Genomic DNA, 26,442 nt, shown 5'->3' on the forward strand with positions numbered 1-26,442 from the left:
TCTGCGTGGCTGCCTGGGTTCTCAGCCATAGCTGGGCTTCATTCTGCCTGGCTGCCTGGGTTCTCAGCCATAGCTGGGCTTCATTCTGCGTGGCTGCCTGGGTTCTTAGCCATTCCTAATGGACCTTTGATTTGCTGCCTGTCTCTCATCCAGGAACCCTGATGACAGGTACATTTATTTTGAGGGGTGTATCCTCAAGCTATGGAGTGGTTGTTGAATGAGATGTTGTGAAACAAAAGTCATGAGACCCTGGCCAAAATACTCCGACTAGCGTGGTATTTTTTTTTTCTAGCAAGTTATGTCATTTAAGTTACAGATGTAGAAGTGGAGACAATGAAAATAGAGCATAGTATATTCATTTCCTTCCTCTGAGCTCGAGTGATGCCAAGGCATCACTATGTTTTTCTATGTTAGAGGGACTACCCTGGAAAAAGGAACGGTTACGGTAAAATTTGATAGGGAATATTCACTGATGTGAATCTCACACTTTCAGAAAAAGAGGAGATGAGGAAGGGCCTTAGTGATTATTAAATATAGCCTAAGAATCAAAATTATTTCCATTCCTTGCTGCAGAAGCAGTGAACCACCCCCCTTCCTTCCTCCCTCTCTCTCTTTTTTTTTTTTTTTTTCCCTCTCTCTCTCTCTCTAATATTTAACCTCTTGGTTGAGATAAGCTGGTGAAAATCGTGGAAATGTATTTTAAAAATCTTTATTCTAAGCCCCCGAGAACCACAGTATCCCAGATTCCTTTGAGCTCCGCATAAATGTCTTTGCTTCGGGAACTACGTGCATATTATGCATAATCCTTTGGTTGTGCACACCAGCTGGGCAGCAGAGATAGGCAGTGCTGGGGGCTTGCAGCTTTAAAACTGTGCCCAGGCCTCACTCAGAAGTAGGAAAATGAAATGAGCATTTGCATAATCTATCTCAAGTTACCCAGGTTTCTTTCAGTCTTCTTATCACGTTTTTAAAAAATCTATTAGAGAATATTAGAACAAAATGCATTTTTCTCTTCAGAGAATTCATTTTGCCTGCGTCTTTGGGTCCGATAGGGCTTTTCATTTGTTTTAGTTTTTTTAAAATGCCTTAAGACTTTTTTTTAGGAGTTTACTTTGTTCCTACTCTTCTCTATTTGAGTCAGCAGCACATATTTAGATCAATTCTTTTGACTTGGAAGTGCAGTTCTGAGCGATTATAAAATTTTTATCTGAAAAGGCCCTAAATGAATTGAAGTTGTGAAAATTGTGATAATTTATTTCCTGGAATTGAAATACAGAGAGAAACTAAAATACACATTACATTTTAATTCAGTGTTAATTTCTCCCATTTGCTTATAAAAGAAAACATGGTGCAGATCTTGTGTACTTGAAATAACTGTCCACACTTTCTCAATCCACAGTCACGAATCAGACACACACACACGCACACACACCTGCCCACGCACACACCAGCATATACTGCTAAAGTAACAAGCCTTCTCTCCAGGCCTGTGCTGCCACTGCCAAGGCTGGCTGGCCAGACTGCCTGCCTCCCTCTCTCTTCCTTTCTTAACTAGATTATTTTCATTAACTCTACTTTTTAAATCTTTCTTTACCTCTGTAGCAATTTGCAGCTGCATCATGTACTGACACGTGTTTCCTGAAGTTCCCCAGCAGGCACTGAGTTTTGAAATCCAGTAGTCTCCAGTGTCTGGCCCGCACACCAGTATTTAATCCTGCTGTCCTGTCCTTTTCCCTCCTCCTGACGTCCCTCCCTCCAGACTCTCTTCTGTGTCTCTTCCCTTTCTCTTCTTTATTTTCCCCTTTCTCTCCCGTTGATGGGATCTCCCTTCTTTCTTCTTCCTTGTCTGCCCCCTCTCTGTGTCCCTTCTTCCTTGAATGGTGACCTCTCTACAGACTGTTCCCAGATGCTGTCATTCTTTGATTCAACACTGAAGTACTAAGAGTTCATCTGTGCCTGGTGCTATTCCAGGGGCTGGAAGACAACAGAAAATTTTAAAAAGACAAAATTCCTATCTTGGTAAAACTTATATTCCGGTGGGAGCTGGCAGACAACTACTAAAATAAACATGTAACATGCTGTGTTTGATGAAAAGTGTTGTAGAGAAAAATAACTCAAGGAAGGGTGATAGCAAGTTGAGGCCGTTTAATGCTTTAAACAGGATGGTTGGTGAAGGTCTCTGAGAGGTGGACCTGGGTGCAAAGACACCCTTTCTTCTCACTCAGTTATTACCAAAACAGAAAAGTCACCACATGCCCATGCTGAAGACAATGCTGTAGATACACAGGCTTCAAATGAATACATTGAAGTTCACACATTTCTTTAACCTGGGATGTCCCAAATATTTCCTTTTAGATTTGTACATATTTTGTTTTACCGATAGCTTATTTGATACATTAAGATACTATTACAGAGAACAGGAATTTCTAGGGCATATTGGGAAGGAAGAGTATGGCCATCTTATTGCATCTGAGCTGTGGGTCCCCATGCTCTCAGAGAGATGTGAAGGGGTGAGGGAGAAGGATAAATGTTTGGAGGAAGGGCGTTGTAGGCAAACAGAACCGTAAGTGCACAAGTGGAAGCATAGTGCAACTGCATGCTGATAGAAGCCATGGTAGTGAAGACCTGAGCGGGGAAACACAGCTCCATCACAAAGTCCCTCTGTGTGCAGGTAGAGGCTGATGCCAGCTCTATGCCTACTGCCAACCACTGCCACCAGCAGTCGTGGACAGAACAAGAGGAGCAAAAGCCACAGAGCTGGTCTGAATCTCATTCCTCAAACATCTTTCCTCTTACTGTTTTCAAACTTTCTGTGTTTTGAAAGTTCTGAAATGTAACTCTTGTGCTTTTACTCCTCCATTAACCATTCATCAAATCATCTTTCAATAGAGATACTTAAGTTTTGTGTCTTTGAGATTCCTTTATATTGGGATATAAAGAAGCATATCCTACTGTACTTAGGAATAAATAGCTGCTAGGCTTTCTTTTTCTTTCTATTTATTAGGCTATGTTCCTGGGTCGAGAACAAGAAATAGTAAATCCTTTGTGTCCTCCCTCTGGGAGAAAAAAGACCACCTTATACAGCAACAACACGTGGTTTCTGTGGGGCCCATCATTCCCTGGGAGGCTTCAAATGAATACATTGAATCTAACAGGAGACTCCCTCCCTTTGGGAAAAGACAACCTTGTGTTTTCTGTGTATGGTTCATTCCAAGTTACACACATCCAAGCAACTTACACCTTTGAACACGCTCCCACAATTCACTCCAGGCATTTGTGTTTTGGCTCCATGCGTCCCCATCAGATGGTTCTTGGCCTACAGTCCTGACAGAGGCCCATCTGACCAGCCATCTTATTCTCAATGTCTAGCTAACCCCTCCTTTCTTCTCACTCAGTTCTTGCCAAAGTAGAAAAATCGCCATGTGCATGTACTGGCTGTAGATATACAGGCTTCAAAGGAATACATTGAAGTTCACACATTTCTTTAACATGGGATATCACAAATACTTCTTTTTAAATGTGTACATGCTTTGTTCTATTGATAGGTTATTTATTAAGATGCTGTTTACTGAGAGCAGCCATTTCTAGGACATACTGGGAATGAAGAGTATAGGCATCTTGTTTTATCTGAGCTGTGGGTCCCCACACTCGCAGAGAGATGTGAAAGTGGGTCTTGCTGTGAGACCTTGTGAAGTCACCGCCTTCCTGTCAGGACCACCGCCATTCGATTATATGGTACGTGCATTCCTTCACGTTACCACGTGCCAGATGCAATAGAAGAAGTCATTTCAGACTGCCACTGTCTGCTTCCAAAAGCCAAGTATCGCATTGGTTGGAATCGATGAAAGTAACTGTCACCCAGCCTTTGTGTCCTTTGGTGATGATGTATTAAATAGGGAAGAACCACAGGCTGAGAAGACATCGGTGAACAACCTAAAGGGGGTTTTAGATAGCAAATCAATATGGAACAATGGATGTAGACAATGACCAGGAAACGGATAATTAAGTTCCTTCCATGCTCTTTTGCAAAATCTCTGAGAATAAAGTCCCTTAGGACAAATACAGAGGAAAAGTAATGCCAATGAAAACCTTAAGGAGGTGATTGAGTGTTGGTGCTTAAAGTGGTGGAGTATTTGTGGTCTCATAGTGTGCAAATAGAACCCACAGCCTCTTGAAGGGATTCACGCGTGGCCACGTCTGTCTTTCCATTCCGGTGGTGCTGGGCTTCCTGTGGATGCAGCACAGTTAAGTGTAGTGTTCTTGCTAAAAGCACCGCACAAGTGCTTTTCAATCAAGGTGGAATGCAAACCACTGGCTTAGGAATGAAGAGTGAGTGAGACCTCTTGCATTTTCCAGCTCAGTAGGTTCAGTGCTGTCATAGGATCTTGTTTTCCCAGTAAGCAAAATGTGTTATTTTATCCTGGGCTCAGTGTTGGATATACTGAAAACGATGATAATAACCAGCAGTTACTATGGAGCGCATACTGTGTCCCAGGAACTGTTTCACACTTTATACGTTTTACCTCCTTACTGAGTGTATACGTGTAAAACAGTTCTTTATTATGTGAACAGAACAACTCCCCAATATATGTGATAGCTGGGTGTCTTTTAATACATTTGTCTGTGTGTGTGTGTATGTATGTATATATGTGTGTGTGTGTCTGTGTATGTGTGTGTGTGTGTGTGTGTATATATACATATGTATATATAACAACCGTCCTCTCACCCCCCCCATGCAACCCAATTTCCTTTTATTCTTGTAAACGACTTTCTCCACCTCTTCATTTATTTACAGAATGACAAGTATTCATAAAGCCAGGTATAGGCAAATTCGATCAGTTGGCTACAATAACTGGATTCATCTTGGGGGTAGTTTTATTTATTACTTTGCCCTCCTATTTCTGACAGGCTCATGAATCCCTGAGCACTGGGGTCAGCATAGGCGTCAGCAGCCTTGGAAGCCAGCATGGCTCTTTGGAGGCACCATGCCCAGGGCACTATCCTTGCAAACTCAGACCTGTAAAGGGATGCCCTCTTCAGCTGCGTGAACTCGTGCTGTTCAAATGCACCATCTCACGGAACCTGTGTAGTAGCGCCGGGAGGCAGACTTTGTCAGAATTGTACCCACATGTGACTAAGAAAGTACCAAGATGCAGAGAGTGTGAAGAACTTGCCCATGTGGCAAGGATGGTGTCAAAGCCATGACCTCTGTCACCATCACCCTTTATTTTTCCTTCTGCACTACAAGCCCAAGTATCCTGATGTGACTGGGAAGCCTAACGGGGAGTGGGGTGCCCACAGAGATCATGTGTGTTGCTGTATAACTTCCTAGTTTGGGACGGAGATAAAATTGATGACTTCTTTGGCCTTCCCAGTCCTGAAATTCTATCATCCAGAAAACATGGAACACCACCTAAATGTGCTGGAATGAATGGAGTGATTGTCTGTTTCCATGACTGATTTCAGTGTCTTAACTCCTTCTCACCAGTTTCATGACTGTGGGGTGTGAGGGACAGGACAAAAGCGTAGACCCAATACTAGGAAGTTATGTTGGGTTACAGGAGTGCTCTGAGTCAGCGGGAGGAAAACGGTGAATCACCCATGCAAGCCCAGAATCCCACCCAAAACCATGCCCATAAATCAGACACATTTTATTTTAAAGAAATAACAAAAGGGGTTGCATGAGGCAAGATGTGGGAGTGAAAGACTGGACCTGATGGTAAAAGCTAGGGAAGGGAATGTGAGCTGGTAGAGCAGTTCAGCAGCTGGCTCAATTATCAAGCGGTGAGATTTGCTGGCAAGAGTCAAAAAAGGAACAAGAAGACAAATGACATGGGACAGAGAGAGCTCCACTGTGGCCGAGCTGACCTGCAGATTGGTGGAGCAGAGGAGGGGAGCTGTTGAGCTGTGCGGAGGGGCCACGTGTCAGATAATATGAAGTGACTTGGCCGAAATGTGTAAGCATAGAAGGTTCGAAGCTGGCATACACAATTTCTGCTACATGGTGTCCTTAATGGCCATAACTGCTGAAAAGCACAGAGAGAAAGTGGATGTTATCTAATTTGGAAAATGATAATACTTTTATTCTCCAGATTGACGACATAGATGTTCCAACCCCCAGGGTCTTCCTCTCCTTGGCGCCTTGACCTACGTTCTTCAAGTGGTGACTTTGTTTCATAGCCAACCTCTGAGCCCATTCTTTCTTCCCCCAACTCCCTCAAAAATCAAATTACATTGTAATGATCTGTCCACCTTTGGGTGACATTCTACCATGTTCATCTGAGACGCCAGCATTTTTGTTTGTGTCCAGGCTTCCAGGAAAGCTGATGGGGTCTAGATGCACTTTTTATATCCCCCCCAATGACAAGTATAGTGAAGGCCAAATCCTCAGTGAACAGTAACTCTCTGCCTTATATCCAGGTGGGTGATAGATCAACACTGAACTTTTCTTTTTTGTTTTTAGAATATATTACTTTGGCTGGGTGCAGTGGCTCACGCCTGTAATCCCAGCACATTGGAAGGCCGAGCAGGGAAGAATCAGTTGAGGTCAGGAGTTCAAGACCAGCCTGGCCAACATGGTGAAACCCTGTCTTTACTAAAAATACAAAAAGTAGCTGGGCATGGTCTCGTGCACCTGTCATCCCAGCTACTCAGGAGGCTGAGGCATGAGAATCGCTTGAAGCCGGGAGGTGGAGACTGCAGTAAGCTGAGATCACACCACTGCACTCCAGCCTGGGCAATGGAGTGAGACTCTGTATCCAAAAAAAACAAAAGAATATATTGCTTTGTTGTGGTAAAATATATATAACATCAAATCCACAATTTGAACCATTTTTAAGTGTTGACTATACACCATTTAAACCAACAAAAATGTTTGCAAATTTGGGTTTTATCCAATAATGCGTGCATATCATGTAGATTTTTTTCTTACCCCACCTCTGTATGAACCTTCTGTCTCTGCTTCTGTCAAATGTGTCTGTTCCCTAATTTTGGACGTACTTTGTGCTTTCCTGCTTAATTAATTGTTTGTACAGCCCTTCTCTTTCCTTTTCACTTCTGCTTTCCCGGCCAGCACACCTTCCTGTTGGGCTCCATGGTAGACCCCCATTAGCATTTACTCCTTGCCTCCCAGGGAATCTAGGTCATAAAGGGCACCCTCTTTGTTTGTAGCACTTAATAGTAATTGTAACATCTATGTTGTCTCTGTTGTCATTTACCTCTTCATTAACTATTCACATGCTACCAGATAACTGCTTTTATTAATCTCTATGTATATGTCAAGTTCTGTAGTAGATGCCAGGTCTTCAATAGTAAATATGAATATGATTATTAATATTAAATATGATTTGTCTCCTTTTCTCCTGGGAAGTTTTATACTCTGGACAGAGGGCAGACATTGAACACTGTGTCAATCAGCATAGGCTATGTTGTAGTAGGCTAACAACCTTCAGCACCTTCAAACAACAAAGGCTAATTAATTTCTCGCTTACTCCATTCGTCCTGGTGGCTCAGCTGGGACTTTCATGGTCCTTACTCTTGGACCCTCCACACTGAGGGAGCAGGCTGCATCTGGGGAATTTTGGATCTCAAGAGCGCTGAGAAAAAGAGAACACAGTAAGTCTCAAACTAGCTCTTAAAACTCTTTCCTCACTTCTTCTCTTGTTTCATTGGCAAAAACAAGTGACACGGCCAGTTCTGACTTCAACAGTTGATGGATGTGTGATCTTCCCCTAAGGAGTCTGGGTATCATTTAACTGGATATACAGACTATACACTCAAATGCACAATTACACGTTTTTATGAGACTCAAAACCCTTTCAAAGTAAATTCTGTTACTTCTATTTGAATTTGGTTTTGAATTTTCTAAAATTGAAGGGTTCAAAGAAATGTATAAGGATAATCTTGTCCAATCCCAAATTGTTTGACCGGTGACTCTCAATCTCTGGGCCTCTGCATAAGAGTAGAGATTAAATTATTTTACATTACAGGAAGTAGAAAAAACATCCTAAGTACTTGGTATAGACTAAGTAATATCACACACACCACACACACACACACACACTACACATACATACACACACAAAGATAGATTTATAGGACTGGGTGCAGTGGCCAGGGAGGCCAAGGCTGGCGGATCGCTTGAGGCCAGGAGTTTGAGACCAATGTGGGCAACATGTCGAAATCCCATCTCTACAAAAAAAATAAATAAATTAAAAATACAACAATTAGCCACATGGTGATGCATGCCTGTAGTTGCAGCTACTCAGTAGGCTGAGTTGAGAGGATCACTTGAGCCCAGGAGGTGGAGGTTGCAATGAGCTGAGATCGCACCACTGCTCTCTAGCCTGGGTGACAGATCAAGACCCTGTCTCATAAAACAAAAGATAGATAAAGAGATAGATAGATAGATACGTAGAGGAAGAAAGAAAGGAAAAGAAAAGATGCTAAGCGCTTATTCCATGGACCATTCTAAATGTTTTTCATGTATTAAGAGACAACAAACTTTTTCTGTAAAGGAACAGACACTATATGTTTTAGGTTTTGTGGGTCATGAGATCTAGGTTATTACTATATAACTCTGCCACTGCAGTGCAAAAGTGGCCACAGACAATACATAAACAAATGATTTTGGCTGTGTTCCAATACAAATTTATTTACAAAAACAAACAGTGAGCTGGTTTGACCTTTGTTTTGACTTAGTTTATTCTGATGACAACCCTACTGTTATCTCCATTTCATAGATAAAGAGGCCTGTAGACGTACGGTAATTTGTAGAAGTGCAGTTGAGGCTTGCAGAGGTGCAATCATTTGTCAGAATTCTCTCATCTGCTCAGTCGGGGAGCCAGGCTTTGACAAAGGCAAGTTGGCTCCAGGGTTCATGATCCCAACTGTTATGATTCATTACTTCTCTAATAATGCTACTCTGCTGAATTCAGTTAAGCTATTGAAGTATGGATCAGAAAAAGAGGGTTGGGCTTCCAAGATATTTGGTCATTTTATGGATGATCTTTTCTATCTAAACAAAGACAAAAGACACAAATTATTTGTGGTTTCATTGTGCTGGGGTTGTGTGATTTACTGAGCCACACTAAATACACAACAAGATGGTATACAAAGTGGTAAAGTGCACCATCTGCATCATTCTTGGCATACACTGACACACAACTTTGGGGTTCTTCAAGTTTCCTTCTGGTGCCTCCCCAGCAGGGTAGAAAAGAAGACAAAAGCACAGCAGAGAAAATCTGTCCAAGAATGGGGAAGAGTAGTTATGGCATGCTTAGGTGGTGGGCAACAGCTGATTTAAAGTCAGTAAATCTGAATCCAAATAATGGTTCAATTTCTCTATGCAACCATGCATGCATAAATACCTGTGCTTCTCCAAATCCGAGCTTTCAGGTCTGAATCATGGAGACAGTGTCTCTACTTACAGATGCACTGTGGATGATAAAGTAGTTTAAGTAAGCGCAAGTGTTGGCTAAATTACAACATCTTATAGACATATGTAAAGTCGTCGCTATTACTGTTGTCCTCAGAGTAAGGGTTTTGCTTTTGTTGTATTTCAAGGTGACTTAAGTAAGGTTGACTGCATATAGAAAAGGAAGAATCCAAACCTATACTGACTGTAATTGAGTCTTTCAATTGCATATTTAAAGAAAATGACTAGCTTTTAAAATCCCAAGTGATTTTAGAGAAGACTCACAGAATTGTTCAGGCTTTCTGCAACATATTTACTCATATAGTGGGGTGGAAGAAGTTGGATTTGCACTTGTGGTTTTCATAGAGTGGACAGTTTTTCTTGCCTATTCCACATGTTCTAATGCTACGTAATTTTTCAGATTTGGCTCACTCGTCTATCATGATCTCCCAACCTACATCTGTTATCGATTTTTTGTGTCCTTTCCTAGTTCTTTGCATTCACTTCTATTTGGCACAGGTTATTAGAGTTACTTGTCCATTCATTCAGCTAACATGTGGCTGTCTGCTGTGGAGAGGCAGTGTACTAGATGTTAGGGATGCAAAGCTCATGAGGTAGATACGGCTTCTGTCCTCAGTTGGTGTATCTCTCAGTTAGAATCTGTTACTTGGGGGGCAACTGGAGCTCTTTCTCCCTTCCTACTCATCTGAGAATATGGAAACCAGGTCCCCAGTTAATTTAAGTTGTTTTCTTGATGTTTAAAGAAAACATTCATAAACTGAGGAAGCTTTCTTATGAATCAAGTTTTCAAGTTTTATAGCATTTGCTTTGTACTACTTGTTTTGACCCCATTGAGAAGTTTTATTTCTTATGTTCTCCTGATTCTTTACCATTTTAGCGGCAAATATGTCCTTAGCATCCACTATGCGATTGATGGTTTGGAAATACTATGGAAAAATTGGTAGCAATGAACCCCCTGCCTTTAAGGAGCTTATATTCTGTTTTAGATTAGGGAAGCAGGAAGGTCTCTCTCTGCGTCCAACAGAATGAGAACGAACGAGCCACATAAGTGGTGTCAAAGAGGAATGCAAAAAGACAGCATGGCTGGAGCTGAGTGAAACTAAAAAGAAAACAAGGTTGACAAGAGATGTGATTCAGATCACCAGAGGCTGGGAGACAATGGAGAGCATTTTGATTTTATTCTAATTTCAATGGAAAGTCACCAAAGAATTCTAAGAAGGAGTATAAAATAGGGTTTGACACAGTGGGTGAAGAAGGTCACACTTGCTACTAGAGATGAGGAGTACACTGCAGAGGGGAAAGTATGGGTGCAGATGAGGAGTACACTGTAGAGGGGAAAGTATGGGATCAGATAGGGGGTTATTTCAGGTGTCTACATAAGGGATGATGGTGACCTCAACTGGAAGTAGAGCTGAGTGGAGAGATGTGAGATCCATTTTCAGATAGCAGGAACAGGACCTGCTGATGGGTGTGTTGACATGGGCTGAGGGCAGGGATGAGGCAGGAAGATGATAAAATCAAGAATATTCCTGGGTTGAGCAACACTCCACTGTCCACTCCCTGTGATGCAATTTGGCATTTCTCAACTCTGCCTTCCCTCCTCAAAGTCATTAATCAGTAATTTTTTTTTTTTTTCTTTGAGACAGAGTCTCGCTCTGTCGCCCAGGCTGGAGTGCAGTGGTGTGATCTCGGCTCACTGCAAGCTCGGCCTCCTGGGTTCATACCATTCTCCTGCCTCAGCCTGCCAAGTAGCTGGGACTACAGGCTCCCGCCACCATGCCTGGCTAATTTTTTGCGTTTTTAGTAGAGATGGGGTTTCACCATGTTAGCCAGGATGGTCTTGATCTCCTGAGCTCATGATCTGCCCGCCTCGGCCTCCCAAAGTGCTGGGATTACAGGCGTGAGCCTCCGTGCCCGGCCCTCAGGAATCAGTCTTATAATAATTTTATTTTGGGTTCTGTATCTGTTGAATTCCGTAAACATCTCTCATTTTTTTCTAGTTACTCATTCATCTATCAGAAATTGTGTAAAGTCCATTATTTTTTCAAATTTGGACCCGTAAATACTAAAGATTTAAACTACTAATAAACATGTACTTAATTTCAAAAAGAGACTACTAGACGTAGGTGAATAGGGTTTCCCATTTCCTGAGAGGAGGAAGACGTGAGAAAGATTGCGTGGGGAAAATTGAGAGGAAAATGGGGCAGCAGTAAAGGAGAATGCCAGCTGAAGGGAATTTGGGTTTGTTGCTGTTATTTGTTCAAGAGTTTTTTGTAAAGGTGAGATACAGTCAAGCATGTCTGCACACTGAGTACGGTGATTCAATGGAGAATAAGATATCGTGGTGCAGATACAAGAAAGATAAAAGAACAGAAGGAATGACATCCTTGAGAAGGCCACAGGGTGGGGGCTCCCAGCTCCGGCAGCAGGATCTGCCTTCAGTGGGTGACTGGGGTGGGTGCAGGGCAGAGAGAGATTCTAACTGAGCAGGTTTAGGATGAGGACTTGCACTCCAGAAAAGACTGGAGAAGGCCCTGAGAGAGCTTTTAGGAGGGAAGCCAGAGATGAGAAACGTAGAATCTCATCTGAGGCAGTGAAAAAGGAGCCTGCTAGACACAGGATGGTGGGCCTTTGTTGAGTGACTCTTCCATATAAGGAAAGTGCCTGGATAGCTGGTTTCTGGAGAATTTAAGTATTACTGTATTATACATTATAATGCATCTTTATATAATGTTTTTCTCTTATTCCCCAAGATATTTCATTTTCTTTTGGAAAATGTGGACAGTTAGTCTCTATATCTCTGTGGTTTCTAGCTCTTTCTAAGAGCTTTTTGCTTTTGTTTTTGAGACAGAGTCTTGCTCTGTCGCCCAGGTTGGAGTGTCATGGCGTGATCTCCGCTCACCGCAACCTCTGCCTCCTGGGTTCAAGTGATTCTCCTGCCTCAGCCTTCCAAGTAGCTGGGATTACAGGCATGTGCCACCACGCCCGGCAAATTTTTTTTTTTTTTTGTAGTTTTAGTAGAGACGGGGTTTCACCATGTTGGCAAGGCTGGTCTTGAACTCCTGACCTCGTGATCTGTCCACCTCGGCCTCCCAGAGTGCTGGGATTACAGGCGTGAGCCACCGCGCCTGGCCCCTGGTTTCTGACTCTTGTATTGATTTTGTTTTGAGCTGAGTATCAATTGAACTTCATAATCATCTCTCATTTTTTCAGGTTCCTCATTCCTGTTTCAGAAATCGTTCATAAATGTTCATTATTTTCACATTCAGACACCTAAATAACAATGATTTAAACTAAACGTTTAACTTCAAAATGTATATACTATTTGCCTTTTTACGGTGAGAATATATTTGTATAATACCTATTTATGTCAACACAGCAACTAACATAATAAATATACTCTTAGATTATAAAAGCTCACTTTATATAATCAGAGTATTTTCTCTATGTTTCTTATAAAATAACTGGTATGAATAAGCTATTTGGAATATCATTCAATTACTTACACCTCATCTCTTTCAAAATGTATTGGAGATATTCCCCAATTTGCAGGTGCCTGGAACGTTGGAGTGATGAGTGTGTGTTTGTGTGGACGTGTGTTTGGATGTGTATGCACACAAAAGTTTCCTCTTCCCTAATCTAATCTGTCTTTTTTTCTTTAAGAAAATGCTAAGAGCAATTTTCTTAGCTCTTCTGGTAGGTTATTTAGGAACTCAAAAGTGCTGGGCAATGGCTTTCATCTCCTGTCAGGCTTCATTCTTTTCTTTGGGGGAATGTTATGCATTCCAGAAGACTCTCCTCCCAAGCATCATTCACCTGGTCATGCTGTCCAGGTGCCTCTCACCCCACCTGGAGATGAGGCTGTTCTGTTTTCCTACTTTGGTAATCCCCGCCTCTGTTCTAAGGGCCTGGCCGAAACATGGAAAGTCTTACTTTTTTTTTTGATCCGATCTTACAACAGTGCTGGTGACATTTTATTCTAGATAGATGTTTGCATGAGGGAGTTCTTAAACAAAAAAAATTTAAAAAAAGATTTTTCTCTCTCTGAGCTTTTTTCATCTATTTCCTCCTTCTGTCATATTGCCAGAAGCTAATTGAGAGTCAGTTATGTTTTATTTTAAGCCAGTGATACAAGCAATGATGAGTTTTTATGTTAGTAAAATGGGAAAGTGAGATGTGGAGAGGCTCAGGGGCAAAATGAGAATAGGCACAAAAATCTAATTGACACAGCGTTTTGCGAGAGGCATTTTGCGAGAGGCAAGAATGTCCCTGTTAGGCAGGAAGCCCTGGGTAAGATAACCTGGAATGCGTGTATGTGTATGTGATCAGAACACAGGGCAAAAAACCATTCTCAAGGCTTATCGCCACCTGAAGATTGAAAGACAAACAAACCTGCGTGAACTCATTGAAAAAAATCTTGTGTGCCTGGAAACATTCTGAAAGGGGCCCCTCCCTTGGGCTATAGGATCAATGGTGAATATCATTATCAAATCAGATAAGGGTAAACTTTTACAGCTCCCAGTTCCCAGTGACTATACCTTAAAGAACAAAACAAAACAAAAATATCACTATCCGTAGGCAGGTGTTTGCTCTTGACCACATATTTACATATGAAAGTCTATTCTGGGGAAGGACAGTGAGGAAGATGGAAAAATCAATGAAAAGCTCCCTCTTGGAATTTGTAGACGCCTTTCTTTCAAAGGCGAGCCCCTCCGCACCGATTTGTTTGCAGAGACCCACACAGGCCCCATATTTATTTAGTTCCTATTTAAAAAGAAGCTTTCCTCCTGCCTTAGAAGAAGCTCATTACAGACAGACTTCACCTTTCTGTTGCAAAAGATGTTTCCTTGAAATGAAAATGTAATGAGTGTTAGATCAGTAGCATGTAGCTGCCAGGCTATCTCTTTGATCCAGTTCGGAATGCATTTGTTAAAAAGCCGCTTTATTGATTTTTTTAGCTGCTTTTTGCTGTGTTTGGATCATTTGTACATATGCACATCACAATTTTTGCTACATCAAAGTGCTTAGTAAGTTCACTGCACTCAGGAAATAGCATACAAAACAGAGGAACTTGGCTCTAAAAAGATTTCTGCCACTTAACCTCCAATATGAAAGTTGTTTTTAATGCTTTTTTTTTTTTTTTTTCCTGAATAGCTTCAAAATATTTTATGCAGTGTTCAGTGAGTAAGCCAGGGCTTCGCTTCAGATCTCCTTCTTTGAAAATGATACATTCTGGAAAAGGAAGGATTTGATAGAACGAGTAAATGAATCTCACATCCATTCTACTGGACAGGAGTCATTTTACTTCAATTAATTATTTGATTGACTCAATTTGCGGGTGGCAGTAGCTTCCAGGAAAGTGTTAACAATATTTGATGTATGTGAGGATAGGTATTAATTTAGTAATAAGTAGAAATTTACTAGGTAACTAATGTGATGTTTCTTTATTAGGTCCAATTATATGACAAAGAATGAGCACATTATAACCTTTAATGCTGATTTTTTTTTTTTTTTTTTTTTGTATCGTGTACATACAAATCAGTGTTAAGTGCTTTTAATTCTGAACAGATATTTCCTGGGGGCAGACTTGGAGCCAGCTCAGAGGAAAGCACGACTGGGAAGACAGAGCTGAGTTTGCTCCACTTTTGGTCTCAAGCCAAAAGCGCTGACTGGTCAAGTGTGGGTTGCCTAGAGGAGCTGTCCAATCCAGCCTCCAACTAGACCCCTTGTGCTGGTGGTATTCGGGTGGGCTGTACCTCCTGCAGGTGGACACATGAACGTGCATTAAAGATTTTATTTAACTCATTCAGTGAGGGAGCTAGGAAAATGTTATAACCAGTTGAAATGGGGATCAAAACCAGCATTTATTTGTCAGCAATAGTGAAATGAATATGCAAATAGAGTCAAAACTGGTTTTTCCATGGGAATGGTGTCAGTGGGGAGGGAAACCAATTAAACCCCTATGAGAGGGGCGGAATTTGTGGTGTTCATCAGTTACCTACAACCTACAGGTTTGTAATGTAGCTCAAAGACAGTGAAAACTTAGAATGTGTTAACCTCTAGAGTCTAGAAATTGTGGCGTTTTCCATCGAAGCACACCTTTTTTTGTACACCTCCAACAGTGGGCGGATGCTCACATCCTTTTCTTTCTGTCTTTAAAGTCAGGAAAGTAGCTGACTTCAGGGGTCAGGTGAAGGTCAAGGGGTAAGAAAATAGGAGGCAGGTGATAACTGTGGGCTTCCAGTAATATTCTGGTAAATGTAAAGGAAACATGACCTAAAATAGCAATGCATCAGTTGAGTATTTAAAAGTCTTTTGTCTTTTTTAGAAATTTTGTCATTGTGTTGGTAGTTGATATAAAAAGTAGTTTTCCCCTTTCCTGAATTTTATCTTTTATTTTCTCCCTTCCTTCCTTCCTTCCTTCCTTCCTTCCTTCCTTCCTTCCTTCCTCCTTCTTCCTTCTTTCTTTCTTCCTTCCCTTCCCTTCCCATCTTCTTTCCTTTTCTTTCTTTCTCCGTCCCCTCCCCTCCCTCCGCGTCCCTCCCCTTCCATGACGTCCTTCAGTGCCAGTCCACATTTTCGTTTTGATCCATCCCTTTGCACATTGGACTCTCAAAATCAGCAATTCCTAACTGCTCAATTAGATTTGCCATTTGGGGCCATCTCTGTGCATGGCCTCTAAATAAATTTACCAAGTCCCCTTGGTGCAAAATTGAGATATAGATGAATGGGTGCTACCTAAGAGAGGAATGGGGACACCTGGGTCTGGTGGAACAACGTACCGAAAGCACTACATGACTTCGGCAAACACCACTCTTTTCTGGGTGCCATCCCATCTGGTCCCCAAGCAGAAGTCAGAAGGTGCTTAGCAGCCATGGCCTGGCCTGGCTGCAAAGAGCATCCAGTCAGCATGGTTTCATACACTGGAGCTTTGAACCAGTGATCTTCAAGCCTCTCTGGTCAGGTCACTGGGAATTTATACTTTCCTAAAATGCCCATTTTCTCTCTGTTTGTCTCAGAATGAAATCTCACCTCATGTGAGAGTAGTCATGAAACCCAAAGGCACAATGTGGAGAGGAGTTCATGAGAATGCCTGGTATGAGGAGAGCACCCCAAATCACTCTGCATGAGCTTACCTCAAAAGCTCAGGCTCCACTTACCCCACGGTAGTTTTCTTGTTTTTGTTTTTCTATTTATAAAGATGTAATTTACATGTAATAAAATGTATTATTTTTAACATGTATTTCTTCTTTTGAACATATGCTTAGAGTCATACCACAATCAGATAACATTTCTGTGGGACCCCCAAACTTTCCTGGTGCCCCTTTTTTTGTCATTTTTATCCCCAGTCTCCCAACTTTAGTAACCACTGTTGTGATTTCTATCTCTATATTTTGCTTTTTCTAGAATGTCATATAAATGGAATCCTAGAAATGCAACCTTTTGAGTCTGGCTTCTTTTACTTATAATGCATCTGAGATCCATCAATGTCTTCACTTGCATCAGTGCACGCTGTGTCGTATTCTCTAGTATAAATGCACCACGGTTTATTTTCTCACCTACTGAAAGTGAGGTTGTTGGGTTGTTTTTATTTACGGGACATCATGAATACAACCACTAGAAACATTCATTTACAGATTTTGTATGTGAACACAATGTAGTGTTACTGGGTTGGATGGTAAATAAATGTTAATTTTATAAAAAGCTGTCAAATTGTTTTCCAAAGTAGCTAATCCATTTGGAATTCTTACTAGCAGTATATGAGAGTTCCAGCTGTTCCATCATATTCTCACCATCATTCAGTATTGCCTCTGTCCCTTTCTTGCTCACTTTTCTCTTTTTCCATTATATTCTTATCATTATTTGGTATTGCCTGCTTGCCTGACTTCCTCCCCTCCCTCTCTCTCTCTCCCTTCCCTTCCCTTTTGCCTTCCTTCCTTTCTTTTCCTCCCCCTCCCCCTCCCCCTCCCCCTTTCCTCTCCCCCTTTCCTCTCCCTCTTCCCCCTTCCCCCTTCCCCTTCCCCCTTTCCCCCTCCCCTCCCACTCCCCTCCTCCTCCCTCCTTTCTTCCTTCTTTCCTTTCCTCCCTCCACCCTTTCCTTCCTTCCTTCCTTCCTTCATTCCTTCCTTCCTTCTTTCCTTCTTTCCTTCCTTCCTTCTTCCTTTCCTTTCTTTCCTTTCTTTCCTCCTTTCCTTCTTTCCTTCTTTTTCTTTTTCTCTTTCTTTCTTTCCTCCTTTCTTGCCATTCTACTATATTTCATAGTGTTATCTCATATGGTTTAAATGATATTACCTTAATTATTAATATGTTGAGGGTTTTTTTTTTTACATGCTTAAAATCTTCTCTCCAAGTATCTGTTCAAATCTTTTGACTGGGCTGTCTTTCAAAAGCTTTCCAATTCAAATTCCATCTTTCCAAAAATATGAATTCATTAAGTCTAGAAAGTATCGATTGGCATATTTACAATGCCTGTGGATGCAATGGCAAAACAAACTCCTAGAATAGATTATTCTGTAGTTCCTTAATATGTAGATATTAAAGAAAGCAGTAATCAACTCAAATCATAGTGGATTCACTAAGAATAAATAATGTAAAGGGACCCATTTCCTTTCTTTTTCATGAATTAACTTAATTTTATATTAGAATAGTTTAATGGATATATTTTATTTCATGCTTGTGAACAAAATGGAGAAATATGAACTATGTAACAATAAGTAAATTATATTTTGTTGAAAAAATATTACCCCAACATAATAATCTTTTTGAATCTGTCAAGCTGGAGGAATATTCCTTAGTAATTAAATTCAAAATAATGTAATCATCAAAAATATTCCAATTAAGTCAATAATAATTTATAAATATTATTAAACGTGTATATTTTATTCTTATTTTAGAAATATTACATATTATGATAAATCTGTTATAGTTTCATGGGAGAAGGATCCTCTGACATTCATCTCGGAATGCTATACTTCACTTAAAGTTTACCTCCTTTTGTTGTATTAACCCCACTTCATGAGATGCTATTTATTCTACTTTTTTTAAATGTGTATGTCTCACTGTAATGGTGTTGCTTTTGTTTTTTTAAAAAAATTGCTTATCTTTACATTTGAAATTTCCTTTTACCCTGTGGGTTTAAGTGGCATACTGCTTGCTTCAGCCTGTTTTGAGTAATTCTGAGGTAGAAGCAGGACAGATTGCAAGGGCTGACATGCCAGTGGCTGCAAAGTCTCTCCCCTTTTTCCGGGGTCTTGGTAGACACTTGAGTTTCTGCCATGTTGTCCCTTCCACCTCCAGGTGCTGTTCCTGCCTGTGTTCTGCAGCCAAGTGCCCTGTGATTGCTGTAAGAGGGATGAATGAGGACTGGGGGTGGGGATGCAGCAAACTGACCAGCTGCCACCTCTCCATTCTCCCAGTCATCTCTCTGATCATTGTCTCTGCACTAGCTCACAGTCCGGAAGCTTGGAGAGCCTCTTTTGTTTCTCCACTTTTTTTTTTTCCTATGAGCTCTCTGTAAAAGCATGTTTTGGGTTGTACTCTCTTCTTTCAATTAATTTGTATCTCCCCTCTGTCTTTTAGGAGCTTATTATATTATTTGACAAAGCACAAATGTGCACGAAAATCCTAGGCCTAATAAACCCAGATGTTCAGGGTGCAGATTCACGCTTCTCTCTCATGAAACTCCCCTTCCCAGGCCATCAGGGTGAAAGCAGGGAGGCAGCTGCTGTGAGGACAGCACTGTCATGCCACACTAGAGGCCATTCCACACACCGCACCCACTGCCACAGCAACAAGCACTCCTCCTGTCCTCCCCCTTTAGAGGCTATCATGGGGAAGTTCCATAAAGGCAAAGACCATGGAGAGTTCATCAGTGATTTTACCCGGTAACGTTTTAAAATGTATTAATTTTATTCACTCTTTGTTTGGATTTTCTGAAAACAGAGTACACATTTCGATAGGCATCAGGCAGCCTGTTGATTTCATGTGCACTAACTAGCAATTTTCTTCTTATCAGAGATGCTTATTGAAACACGAGCCTTTCATTTCTTAATGCAATGCCACCTTTTTAATCAGTCCTACACAGCTCTTAATTCAGGAGCGAGACTGTCAGTATACAAAGTTCTCCTTAGAAAGCAGACCTGACAATTCCTATTATTCGTGAGGCTTCACCTTCACCAAGGCAGCCATATTGACAAAAGTCCCAAGTGTGTTGCAAAGCAGAGGAGTGCCGGTGTTTTGCCTGCTTCACATTGGAATGCCGTCCTCTGTCTGGCATTGCTCTGCAGTAGGAATTTTGGTGGGAAGGAAGAAGTTTCAGAATCTGAGTCAGCAGAGTCTTTATTTCTAGATGGGCTTGTAGCTATCCTGTGGACACCTGACCCAGCTTCTTCTAAGTCAGTGCTCCTCAACTGAGTACAAATTTGACTCCAGAAGTCTTATGGCAATGTCAGCAGACAGTTTCAACCATAACGACTGGGAGGGAGCTGCTGGCATCTAGTGTGTAAGGACCAGAGGTGGTGCTAAACATACTCTGATGCATAGAATGTTCCCATGAAAAACAATTCTCTGGCTCCAAATGTCTACAGCGCCAAGCCTGAGAAACCCTAGTCTCAGTGACAGTACCTGGGAGCCAGTGGATCTCCAGTGTCCTGCGTTGGTCTTAGAAGAACTGGGAGGGGGCAGGCTGTGGCCTCTGGTATTCTGTGATGGCAGCAGCAACATCCTCTCAAGACTGCTTCTGTGCCTGGCCTTTGTTCTGGGTGTTGGCTTCTGCCTGGCTGTCTTAGAATCTATTTCTGGTGCCTCAGACCATTCTTAAGTTCTGTGACTCACTAGAAGGGCTCACAGGGCTCAGTGACACTCAGGACTATGGTTCATTACAGTGAAAAAACATGCAGTGGCATCAGCAAGGAAAACAAATGCACCAGGCAGTGGCCTCCAAAATCTTCCTGTGGATTTGCACAAGACACATTTATTCCTCCAGCCATGAACTTCAGTGATGTAAGCCAAGTGTCTAAGCCCAGGGAGGGCAGCTTGGGTCTCAGAGGCTAGAGCTTTTATCGGGGGCTGGTCACATAGGCACCTATTTCCAGGAGGAAAGCTGGTGACCACCATAAATCATGCTGTTGACTTGGTACGAACCACCTAGATAAGCTTGGGCAGCAGGTGTGAGGACCCCAGGTGTATAAAACAAACTTGTTCGTTAGCAGCACAGGGAGTATTGCAGGGCCAAAGTTTTCAGCAGCTGACCAAGGGTCAGTTAGGCCTTCCTGAAGAGATGTGAGACTCTGGCGCTGTCAGGCAGCTAGCTCTTTCCTGCACACTGTAGTTGTCAAGACCTTCCCAGTCATTCTGTGCTTTCTTTAGTAACCTTTCAGTGAAGCCCTATCTGCTAAAGTCAGACAAATTCAGTTATTTCTGCTTCCAACCAAGCAGAGGAGCTGACTCATACACAATGTAATTCAAAAATAATAACCGAGGCCCCTTGTGTTGTTTGCATTGATCTTGTATTCAAGCGTGTGTGTGTGTTTGATTTGATTTCAGAACATTATCATTTCTATCAGAAAGTGGGCTTTCTTGAAGACTTCATGACAGCCACGCATGAGTCCGTGGGCGGGTGTGGTAGGGAAGCACATTATCTGCCTGTGGCGTTTAATGATATGCATTTAAAATATTTTTTCTTTTTTTAATAGCACCAAAGACCCAGGACACATGCAAAGACTGCCCATATCACATTTTTGACCTTTGTTGGTATAGAGCTGTCTGCCCAGGAAAGACTTTAGCTCCATCTGTCTGCCTGTTATTACACATTCCAGGCCACTTAATACATCAAGCTTAGCTGTGGTCTGAAGTACCCTGCTTTTCTTAGGTTTGAAATGAATGTAGCTCATGCAAGTAAGATGTGTCATAGTCTCTTAGGAAGCAATATCGCCACTCAAAATAAAGATCTTGGAAAGAAACGGTACAAATTTGTTGGGGAGTATTTAGCCATGTTGTCTGGCTTTCTTACTCACCACATGTTTTGTTTTTCAAAGCAATTAAAGATAATGATGAAGAGATCACTCTTAAAGTGCTCGTTTTTTACTTTTCAGACTTATTAGAAAGCAGAATTTCAAAAATATATATATAGAAGCTGACAAAAATTATTCATAGAGTCATCATTTAGAGAAAATTGTTAATATTTTGGTATATAATGTTCCCATCAATTTTCTTTTCTTTTTTGAGACAGAGTCTTTTCTTTTCTTTTCTTTTTTTTTTTTTTTTTTTTTTTTTTTTTTTTTTTTTTTTTTTTGAGATGGAGTCTCGCTCTGTCACCCAGGCTGGAGTGCAATAGCATGATCTCGGCTCACTGCAGCCTCCACCTCCTGGGTTCAAGCAATTCTCCTGGGTTTACAGGTGCGTGCCACCACACCCAGCTAATTTTTGTATTTTTAAGTAGAGACGGGGTTTCACCATGTTGGTCAGGGTGGTCTCAAACTCTTGACCTCAGGTGATTTGCTCACGTCAGCCTCCAAAAGTGCTGGGGTTACAGGCATGAGCCACCACGCCCAGCACCCATCTACTTGGAAGACGTGTATGTGTGTGCACATACATATGTATATACCTAATGTATATAAAATATATAATAAAAACACATATGTATATATGTGGCAGAAGTATGTGTGTCTATAGAAATGCATGCACAGGTAGTCATAATTTATACAGCAATTTATGCATAATGTATATCATTTAATCCTGTTGATGTTCTTCTGAAACATGTGCTTGTTTCATTGACACCGCATTGACCTGCAATATTCTTCTGCATCATGGAAGAATGTAGAATGGCCGCATGGTACTCCATCTCATCTCACACTATAGTTAGCACTTCTGTTATTGGACGTACAACTGTTTCCATTTATTTGCAGTCACATGTCAGGTTGTGATGAACATCTTTAATCAAATCTATGTGCACGTGTAATTTTCCCTCCAGACTATACCTTGGTGGTGGAATTTCTGAACCAAAGAGTGAGCACATTTTTCAAAAAATTGAAACTCATGGCCAGTTACCCTCCATAAAAGTTGTTCCAAATTTCACATAATGGGCCTTTTTTCCCACGAACTTGCCAATCTTAATGGTTTGTAATTTTAAAAAAATCTCAACAGTTTGGTTTGTAAGTAGCTTTTCATTATAATTAAAACAACCTTGATTGTTAAGGAGAAGCCAGAAACCCTTTAAACCGAACCTCACTGGCATTTTTTGTTTGTTTTAAATCAGGATGTCAGCCTGTTTAAATTGACCAAGTACATGAAAAGGAAAACAAAACAAACATTTCTTGACTCTGAAAGACCCTTAGGGTGGTCTATAGCCTGCATGTCTGCGACTTCCATGACTGAGGCCTGGGTCTGCACTCAGCAGGACAGGCCACCTTAGGCTGGGCCCCTGGGGGCCATGCCAGGATTGGGAGTGGGGTGGGGCTGGTTGACAGGAGTCTTCTCAAATTATCTGAGAATCTCACAGGGGAATATATGTGGGTGTGCTTTTTTCCTTTGGCAGGACGGATTAGGAGGACTCAGAATTTTCTTTCTTGTGCAAGGATAAAAATTTGGTCCCCAGATTTTGATTATCTCATACTCACTCCTTTCCTAATTATCCCGTATTTGTTAAATACAAGATAATAGATTCTGACAAGCAATCAGCAAATGGGCACCAAGTGATGTGCTTCATTTTAATTGGCTTTCCTTTTTTTTTTCCGTCTCTGCTAAATTATAGCCCATCAGCATGAGATTCCCTGTGGTGAGCAGCTAATAATATGCCCAGGTGCAGCCAATTTTACTTCCTAAAGAAGAAATAGTAGCTACATATTCCCCAAATGTGAAGTGGAAAAGTGGGCTGTAATAGCTCTTCTCAGCAGTGCTGCATGCTAGGGCACGTTTCACATCCGGATCTCTATTCTAACCATTTTTTAAAATGCAATTTCAATTAATTTACATTATATTGATGAATTAATGAGGCACAGTACAGAAGATTTTCTTAGAGACTTCTGAGAAATCTCTTGTTTAATTTTGCCTTAGATGTTACAATTTTAAAAAAATCTTTTTTTAAGAATTAGGAATACAAAACCACTGTAGATAAACACAAATGAAAATATCACTGTTAAATGAACCAGTGAAACAACATTCCATAATATGTATTTTCCAAAGGGGTGCTAGGATGTGGCTTTGCTTTGGTGCACACACCCTAGACAAATGTACCCAATGGAATGTCACTTAGGTTATTGGGAACACTTTTCCCTATTTGCCATTGATAATATTTGTTCCTACTTAAAACATTTTAGTGACTTTTAATTAGCTACAGTGAGGTGAGAGTGCATGTTTTAATTTTTATCTAACTTAATTTTATTTTTAAGCCACTTGACCATGATGTGCAGTTTTCAGATAAACCCAAATATTCTTTCTGAGGCTAAATCAATAGAGGTTTTCATCATCACATACTACACACAATCTGTCACAGCCATCTATCTGTTATTCTCTCAGTCAAGTGGCCACCAATACTCTTGAGCCAATTTGAAACCATATGAGAAAGACAATAAAGGAACAAGGATTCCTGTCTTAATTCTTGAACATAGAAAGGAAAAATGAAGGAGAAGAAAACAGAAATGGAGAAAACAACAATCTCCCTTCCCTTCCAAGACAGGGAGGGTTTTCTGTGTGACCTCTCAGTGTGTCTTCACTCAGCCACTGCCTTCCATATTACTGCCATATTCTGGTTCGGTTACTGTTGTCCACACATGTCCATCTTCCCTTGTCCATCTCCACACTTCAGCCAAAGGGATTATCAAAACCCTTTGATAATGCGTAACAGACATCCTCATGCTGTGTAACAAACATCCCCTAAAAACTGCCATTGGCTCTGTTCATAAACATGAGATTTGGACAGGACTCAGTGGAGCCACTCCCCTCTGCTCCAGGATGCCTAGGAACTTTGCCGGGTAGACACCAATGGCCAGTAGACAGAAATCTCTTTCTCCTTGGGGCAAATCTGACTTAGGGATTTGTAGAGGCCATTGTCATTCATAAGCTGATACTTGCTTCTCTTCAGCTCATCGCCAAGTGTCCCATCCACATGCTGTCTCTAGCATGGTGCTCTGTGGGGAGTCAGACTTCAGGGCTTCAAGAGAATGTTTTCCCAAAGACTGGGGTGGACTGCAAGGCTTCTAATGACCTGAACTTAGAGATCTCAGGACCTCACATCCACCAGATTCTCTTGGTCAAGCAGGTCACTAGGACCAGTCAGAATTCAAAGAGAGAGAGGAATTAGATTCCAAATCTCAATGAGCAGAGCAGCAAGGAACTTGAAGACATTTAATTTCTATAAAAACATGTTGGATCATGTCACCCTCTAAGGATGTAACATTCAAAGGCTTTCCATTGCTTTTCAGATAGAATCCGGCACTCACCCCAAACAGCCTGCATGTTGCTGCTGACCAGCCTCATCTCAGAGTGTGCTGAGTCCTGCTCTGTGTATTTCAAATCCACTGATCCTTTATTTCCCTAACTATGGTGGTTGTCCCACTTCATGCTCCTCTCTTTGTGTGCTGTTGAAGCTAAAGCCAAGCTGTCTCCCAAGTCTCTGTTTAGTAGGGGCGACCTCCACTGACCCATGGGTAAGCAGTCAGGCTTCCCTGTCATATCCTGTCTTAGCATCCAGAATTACCAAATAATTAGTTGTGTGATTTAGTACATGCTTCAGTGAAGTCCCGTGTGGGCAAGGACATTGTATGTGGTTCAGAGCTGTTTGCATAGCACCTAGAAAACTGTCCTGCACACAGTTGGCACTTAAAAGGTATTTACTAATGAGTCAACGTTACATTGAGCAACCTTAGGCAAGAGTGCTTACCTCTGCATCTCAAATGACACTGGCTCTGTGAAATAATAGTCTCCTGAGGCATGCTGGATCTGCAGCATCCAGTAGGGTCGCCCTGGCCATGCATAGGGTTGGGCAAAGCACGGCCGGTCTGAGTTGAGGGTGCTGTGAAACACATACCCTTTTTCAAAGACATGGTGTAACAACAAAGGGTATCAATTGTGTCATTGATATTTCATATGAATTACATGTGGACATGATAATAATTTTAATATACTGTTACCTAACAATATTATTAAAATTGAAAACTAGACTGGGCACGGTGGCTGAAGCCTGTAATCCCAGCACTTTGTGAGGCTGAGGCCGGCGAATCATGAGGTCAGGACATTGAGGCCATCCTGGCCAGCGTGGTAAAACCGCGTTTCTGTTAAAAATACAAAAATTAGCTGTGCATGGAGGTGTGCACCTGTGGTTTCAACTACTTAGGAGGCTGAGGCAGGAGAATCGCTTGAACCTGGGAGGCAGAGGTTGCAGTGAGTCAAGATTGCGCCACTACTCCAGCCTGGGTGACACAGCGAGTCTCCATCTCAAAAAAAAAAAAAAAAAAAAAAAGAAAGTAATTTCACCTGTTTCTTTTTTTTACATTTTTATATGACTTTTTGAAAATCTGAAAACACATACGCAGTTTGCATGTTATATTTTGCGGGACAAAGCTGCTCTAAAGAGAAGGTTCTAGGGTGAAATGTACTTGGAGAAACTCTGCAAGCACCCTCACTCTTTAGAATGTTTGCAATGAACATATCAAAGGCCCTGAGAACTCCTGCAGCAAAACTGCTGTTAACTTTAAGCCAGTGTGTTTCAAAGCTGATTGGACCTTGCATAGGTCTCATCTTTTTAAGACCTTGGATATTCACCTCCCTTGAAACACACTCAGGGAAATATGATTAGGTGACGGCCACCCTGATGCCTGGCCCTGAGGTCATGGACATGGTTCATGTAATAGTGAATCTTATTATGTAGATTAGAAGCAGAGCCTATTGAAGCGTATTTTTATTGGGGGAGGGAAGGGGATGGAATCAGATACAGGAGAAGTGCCAAATTCAAGGACTTTGGCAGAATCACACAGCCCCACACATAAAGTCATATAAACACATATGTTCCC

At 41.4% G+C, this 26,442-nt stretch overlaps 1 protein-coding gene and 1 long non-coding RNA gene across 2 annotated transcripts in view; both read left to right on the forward strand.

The window, feature by feature from the left end:
- The window catches only part of DSCAM (DS cell adhesion molecule), a 703,505-nt gene that overhangs the window by 84,360 nt on the left and 592,703 nt on the right, over nt 1-26,442 (forward strand). The window lies entirely within an intron of this gene.
- Nucleotides 6,311-19,093, forward strand: LOC111524383. Its single transcript, XR_002725775.2, has 4 exons — nt 6,311-6,420; nt 7,513-7,614; nt 16,456-16,602; nt 18,734-19,093. It is a non-coding gene; the product is annotated as an uncharacterized LOC111524383 (long non-coding RNA).

The sequence above is a fragment of the Piliocolobus tephrosceles genome, chromosome 19 (genome assembly GCF_002776525.5).
Source record: "Piliocolobus tephrosceles isolate RC106 chromosome 19, ASM277652v3, whole genome shotgun sequence".
Taxonomy (NCBI): Eukaryota; Metazoa; Chordata; class Mammalia; order Primates; family Cercopithecidae; genus Piliocolobus; species Piliocolobus tephrosceles.